Raw genomic sequence first — 7,316 nt, forward strand, 5'->3', positions numbered from 1 at the left:
AGGTGTCTCCAAAGGTACTTGTTGGGTTGGCGTATTTCGAGATTAGGATTTGTCACTCCGATTGTCGGAGAGGTATCTCTGGGCCCACTCGGTAATGCACATCACTATAAGCCTTGCAAGCATTGCAACTAATGAGTTAGTTGTGGGATGATGTGTTACGGAACGAGTAAAGAGACTTGCCAGTAACGATATTGAACTAGGTATTGAGATACCGACGATCGAATCTCGGGCAAGTAACATACCGATGACAAAGGGAACAACGTATGTTGTTATGCGGTTTGACTGATAAAGATCTTCGCAGAATATGTAGGAGCCAATATGAGCATCCAGGTTTCGCTATTGGTTACTGATCGGAGACGTGTCTCGGTCATGTCTACATAGTTCTCGAACCCGTAGGGTCCGCATGCTTAAAGTTCGATGACGGTTATATTATGAGTTTATGTGTTTTGATGTACCGAAGGAGTTCGGAGTCCTGGATGAGATCGGGGACATGATGAGGAGTCTCGAAATGGTCGAGACGTAAAGATCGATATATTGGACGACTATATTCGGACATCGGAAAGGTTCCGAGTGATTCGGGTATTTTCGGAAGTACCGGGGAGTTACGGGAATTCGTATTGGGCCTTAATGGGCCATACGGGAAAGGAGAGAAAGGCCTCAAAGGGTGGCCGCACCCCTCCCCATGGGCTGGTCCGAATTGGACTAGGGAGAGGGGCGGCCCCTTCCTTCCTTCTCCTTTTCCCTTCCCTTTCCTTCCCTCCTACTCCTACTACTTGGAAGGGCTCCTAGTTCTAATAGGAAAGGGGGAATCCTACTCCCGGTGGGAGTAGGACTCCCCTAGGGCGCGCCATAGAGAGGGCCGACCCTCCCCCTCCTCCACTCCTTTATATACGGGGGCAGGGGGCACCCCAGACACACAACAATTGATCTCTTGATCTCTTAGCCGTGTGCGGTGCCCCCTCCATCATAATCCACCTCGGTCATATCGTAGCGGTGCTTAGGCGAAGCCCTGCGTTGGTAGAACATCATCATCGTCACCACACCGTCGTGCTGACGAAACTCTCCCTCAACACTCGGCTGGATCGGAGTTTGAGGGACGTCATCGAGTTGAACGTGTGCATAACTCGGAGGTGTCGTGCATTCGGTACTTGATCGGTCAGATCGTGAAGGCGTACGACTACATCAACCGCGTTGTGCTAACGCTTCCGCTTTCAGTCTACGAGAGTATGTGGACAACACTCTCCCCTCTCGTTGCTATGCATCACCATGATCTTGCGTGTGCGTAGGAAATTTTTGAAATTACTACGTTCCCCAACAGTGGTATCAGAGCCAGGTTTTATGCGTTGATGTAATATGCACGAGTAGAACACAAGTGAGTTGTGGGCGATATAAGTCATACTGCTTACCAGCATGTCACACTTTAGTTCGCGGTATTGTTGGATGAAAAGCGGTCCGGACCGACATTACGCGTACTCTTACGCGAGACTGGTTCTACCGACGTGCTTTGCACACAGGTGGCTGGCGGGTGTCAATTTCTCCAACTTTAGTTGAACCGAGTGTGGCTACGCCCGGTCCTTGCGAAGGTTAAAACAACACCAGCTTGACAAACTATCGTTGTGGTTTTGATGCGTAGGTAAGAACGGTTCTTGCTCAGCCCGTAGCAGCCACGTAAAACTTGCAACAACAAAGTAGAGGACATCTAACTTGTTTTTGTAGGGCATGTTGTGATGTGATATGGTCAAGACGTGATGAGATATAAGTTGTTGTATGAGATGATCATGTTTTGTTGAAGTTATCGGCAACTGGCAAAAGCCTTATGGTTATCTCTCTGTTGCATAAGATGCAAGCGCCAAGTAATTGCTTTACTTTATCGCTATGCGATAGAAATAGTTGCAAGAGCAATTGTTGGCGAGACAACCATGTGACGACACATTGATATAGATCAAGATGATGGAGATCATGGTGTAATGCCGGTGACGATGGAGATCATGACGATGCTTTGGAGATGAAGATCAAAGGCACAAGATGATGATGGCCATATCATGTCACATATTTTGATTGCATGTGATGTTTATCTTTTATACATCTTATTTTGCTTAGTTTGACGGTAGCTTTATAAGATGATCTCTCACTAATTATCAAGGTACAAGTGTTCTCCCTGAGTATGCACCGTTGCGAAAGTTCTTCGTGCTGAGACACCACGTGATGATCGGGTGTGATAGGCTCTACGTTCAAATACAACGGGTGCAAAACAGTTGCACACGTGGAATACTCAGGTTAAACTTGACGAGCCTAGCATATAACAGATATGGCCTGGGAACACGGAGACCGAAAGGTCGAGCGTGAATCATATAGTAGATATGATCAACATAGTGATGTTCACCATTGAAACTACTCCATCTCACGTGATGATCGGACATGGTTTAGTTGATATGGATCATGTGATCACTTAGAAGATTAGAGGGATGTCTGTCTAAGTGGGAGTTCTTAAGTAATATGATTAATTGAACTTTAATTTATCATGAACTTAGTCCTGGTAGTATTAGCATATCTATGTTGTAGATCAATAGCTCGCGTTTCGCTCCCCTGTTTTATTTTTGATATGTTCCTAGAGAAAATTAAGTTGAAAGATGTTAGTAGCAATGATGCGGATTGGATCCATGATGTGAGGATTATCCTCATTGCCGCACAGAAGAATTATGTCCTTAATGCACCGCTAGGTGACAGACCTATTGCAGGAGTAGATGCAGACGTTATGAACGTTTGGCTAGCTCAATATGATGACTACTTGATAGTTTAGTGCACCATGCTTAAACGGCTTAGAATCGGGACTTCAAAGACATTTTGAACGTCATGGACCATATGAGATGTTCTAGGAGTTGAAGTTAATATTTCAAGCAAATACCCGAGTTGAGAGATATGAAGTCTCCAACAAGTTCTATAGCTAAAAGATGGAGGAGAATAGCTCAAGCAGTGAGTATGTGCTCAGATTGTCTGGGTACTACAATCACTTGAATCAAGTGGGAGTTAATCTTCCAGATAAGATAGTGATTGACAGAATTCTCTAGTCACCATCACCAAGTTAGTAGAACTTCGTGATGAACTACAATATGCAAGGGATGATGAAAACGATTCCTGAGCTTTTCATGATGATGAAATCAATGAAGGTAGAAATCAAGAAAGAGCATCAAGTGTTGATGATTAACAAGACCACTAGTTTCAAGAAAAGTGCAAAGGGAAAGAAAGGGAACTTCAAGAAGAACGGCAAGCAAGTTGCTGCTCAAGTGAAGAAGCCCAAGTCTGGTCCTAAGCCTGAGACTAAGTGCTTCTACTGCAAAGGGACTGGTCACTGGAAGCGGAACTGCCCCAAGTATTTGGCGGATAAGAAGGATGGAAAAGTGAACAAAGGTATATTTGATATACAGATTATTGATGTGTATTTTACTAGTGTTCGTAGCAACCTCTTGGTATTTGATACTGGTTCAGTTGCTAAGAGTAGTAACTCGAAACGGGAGTTGCAGAATGAACAGAGACTAGTTAAGGGTGAAGTGACGATGTGTGTTGGAAGTGGTTCCAAGATAGATATGATCATCATCGCACACTCCCTATACTTTCGGGATTAGTGTTGAACCTAAATAAGTGTTATTTGGTGTTTGTGTTGAGCATGAATATGATTTGATCATGTTTATTGCAATATGGTTATTCATTTAAGTAAGAGAATAAATTGTTGTTCTGTTTACATGAATAAAACCTTCTATGGTCATACACCCAATGAAAATGGTTTGTTGAATCTCGATCGTGGTGATACACATTTTTATAATATTGAAGCCAAAAGATGCAAAGTTAATAATGATAGTGCAACTTATTTGTGGCACTGCCGTTTAGGTCATATTGGTGTAAAGAGCATGAAGAAAATCCATGCTGATGGGCTTTTGGAATCACTTGATTATGAATCAATTGATGCTTGCGAACCATGCCTCATGGGCAAGATGACTAAGACTCCGTTCTCCGGAACAATGGAGCGAGCAACTGACTTATTGGAAATAATACATACTGATGTATGCGGTCCGATGAGTGTTAAGGCTCACGGCAAGTATCGTTATTTTCTGACCTTCACAAATGATTTGAGCAGATATGGGTATATCTACTTAATGAAACACAAGTCTGAAACATTTGAAAAGTTCAAAGAATTTCAGAGTGAAGTGGAGAATCATCGTAACAAGAAAATAAAAGTTTCTACGATATGATCGCAGAAGTAAAATATTTGAGTTACGAGTTTGGCCTTCAGTTAAAACAATGTGAAATAGTTTCACTACTCACACCACCTAGAACACCACAGTGTAATGGTGTGCCCGAACGTCGTAACCGTACTTTATTAGATATGGTGCGATCTATGATGTCTCTTACCGATTTACCACTATCGTTTTGGGGTTATGCATTAGAGACAGCTACATTCACATTAAATAGGGCACCATCTAAATCCGTTGAGACGACGCCGTATGAACAATGGTTTGGCAAGAAACCTAAGCTGTCGTTTCTTAAAGTTTGAGGTTGCAATGCTTATGTGAAAAAGTTTCAACCTGATAATCTCAAACACCAATCAGAGAAGTGCATCTTCATAGGATACCCAAAATAAAATGTTGGGTACACCTTCTATCACAGATCCGAAGGCAAGTTATTCATTGCTGAGAATGGATCCTTTCTTGAGAAGGAGTTTCTCTCGAAAGAAGTGAGTGGGAGGAAAGTAGAACTTGATGAGGTAACTGTACCTGCTCCCTTATTGGAAAGTAGTTCATCACAGAAATCTGTTCCTGTGACTACTACACCAATTAGTGAGGAAGCTAATGATGATGATCATGTAACTTCAGATCAAGTTACTACCGAACCTCGTAGACCAGAGTGAGATCCACACCAGAGTGGTATGGTAATCCTGTTCTGGAGGTCATGTTACTTGACTATGACGAGCCTACGAACTATGAGGAAGCGATGATGAGCCCAGATTCCGCGAAATGGCTTGAGGCCATGAAATCTAAGATGAGATCCATGTATGAGAACAAAGTATGGACTTTAATTGACTTGCCCATTGATCGGCGAGCCATTGAGATTAAATGGATCTTCAAGAGGAAGACGTACGCTGATAGTAGTGTTACTATCTACAAAGCTAGAATTGTCGCAAAAAGGTTTTCGACAAGTTCAAGGTGTTGACTACGATGAGAGTTTCTCACTCGTATCTATGCTTAAGTCTGTCCGAATCATGTTAGCAATTGCCGCGTTTTATGAAATCTGGCAAATGGATAAACAAAACTGCATTCCTTAATGGATTTATTAGAGAAAAGTTGTATATGATGCAACCAGAAGGTTTTGTCAATCCTAAAGGTACTAACAAAATATGCAAGCTCTAGCGATCCATCTATGGACTGGTGCAAGCATCTCGGAGTTGGAATATATGCTTTGATAAGTTGATCAAAGCATATAGTTTTATACAGACTTGCGGTGAAGCCTGTATTTACAAGAAAGTCAGTGGGAGCACTACAACATTTCTGATAAGTATATGTGAATGACATATTGCTGATCGGAGATAATGTAGAATTATTCTGCAAAACATAAAGGAATGTTTGAAAGGAGTTTTTCAAAGAAAGACCTCAGTGAAGCTGCTTACATATTGAGCATCAAGATCTATAGAGATAGATCAAGATGCTTGATAAGTTTTTCAATGAGTAGATACCTTGACAAGATTTTGAAGTAGTTCAAAATGGAACAGTCAAAGAAGGAGTTCTTGCCTGTGTTACAAGGTGTGAAGTTGAGTAAGACTCAAAACCCAACCACGGCAGAAGATAGAGAGAGAATGAAAGTCATTCCCTATGCCTTAGCCATAGGTTCTATAAAGTATGCCATGCTGTGTACCAGACCTATTGTATACCCTGCCCTGAGTTTGGCAAGGGAGTACAATAGTGATCTAGGAGTAGATCACTGGACATTGGTCAAAATTATCCTTAGTGGAATAAGGATATGTTTCTCGATTATGGAGGTGACAAAAGGTTCGTCGTAAAGGGTTACGTTGATGCAAGTTTTGACACTGATCCAGATGACTCAAAGTCTCAATCTGGATACATATTGAAAGTGGGAGCAATTAGCTAGAATAGCTTAGTGCAGAGCATTGTTGACATAGAAATTTGCAAAATACTTACGGACCTGAATGTGGCAGACCCGTTGACTAAACTTCTCTCACAAGCAAAACATGATCACACCTTAGTACTCTTTGGGCGTTAATCACATAGCGATGTGAACTAGATTATTGAATCTAGTAAACCCTTTGGGTGTTGATCACATGACGATGTGAACTATGGGTGTTAATCACATGGTGATGTGAACTATTGATGTTAAATCACATGGCGATGTGAACTAGATTATTGACTCTAGTGCAAGTGGGAGACTGAAGGAAATATGCCCTAGAGGTAATAATAAAGTTATTATTTATTTCCTTACTTCATGATAAATGTTTATTATACATGCTAGAATTGTATTAACTGGAAACATAATACATGTGTGAATACATAGACAAACAGAGTGTCACTAGTATGCCTCTACTTGACTAGCTCGTTGAATCAAAGATGGTTAAGTTTCCTAACCATAGACATGAGTTGTCATTTGATTAATGGGGTCACATCATTAGAGAATGATGTGATTGACTTGACCCATTTTGTTAACATAGCACTTGATCATTTAGTTTGTTGCTATTGCTTTCTTCATGACTTATACATGTTCCTATGACTATGAGATTATGCAACTCCCGTTTACCGGAGGAACACTTTGTGTGCCACCAAACGTCACAATGTAACTGGGTGATTATAAAGGTGCTCTACAGGTGTCTCCAAAGGTACTTGTTGGGTTGGCGTATTTCGAGATTAGGATTTGTCACTCCGATTGTTGGAGAGGTATCTCTGGGCCCACTCGGTAATGCACATCACTATAAGCCTTGCAAGCGTTGCAACTAATGAATTAGTTGTGGGATGATGTGTTACGGAACGAGTAAAGAGACTTGCCGGTAATGAGATTGAACTAGGTATTGAGATACCGACGATCGAATCTCGGGCAAGTAACATACCGATGACAAAGGGAACAACGTATGTTGTTATGCGGTTTGACCGATAAAGATCTTCGTAGAATATGTAGGAGCCAATATGAGCATCCAGGTTCCGCTATTGGTTATTGACCGGAGACGTGTCTCAGTCATGTCTACATAGTTCTCGAACCCGTAGGGTCCGCACGCTTAAAGTTCAATGACGGTTATATTATGAGTTTATGTGTTTTGATGT

This window comes from Triticum dicoccoides, chromosome 1A, assembly GCF_002162155.2.
Source record: "Triticum dicoccoides isolate Atlit2015 ecotype Zavitan chromosome 1A, WEW_v2.0, whole genome shotgun sequence".
Taxonomy (NCBI): domain Eukaryota; kingdom Viridiplantae; phylum Streptophyta; class Magnoliopsida; order Poales; family Poaceae; genus Triticum; species Triticum dicoccoides.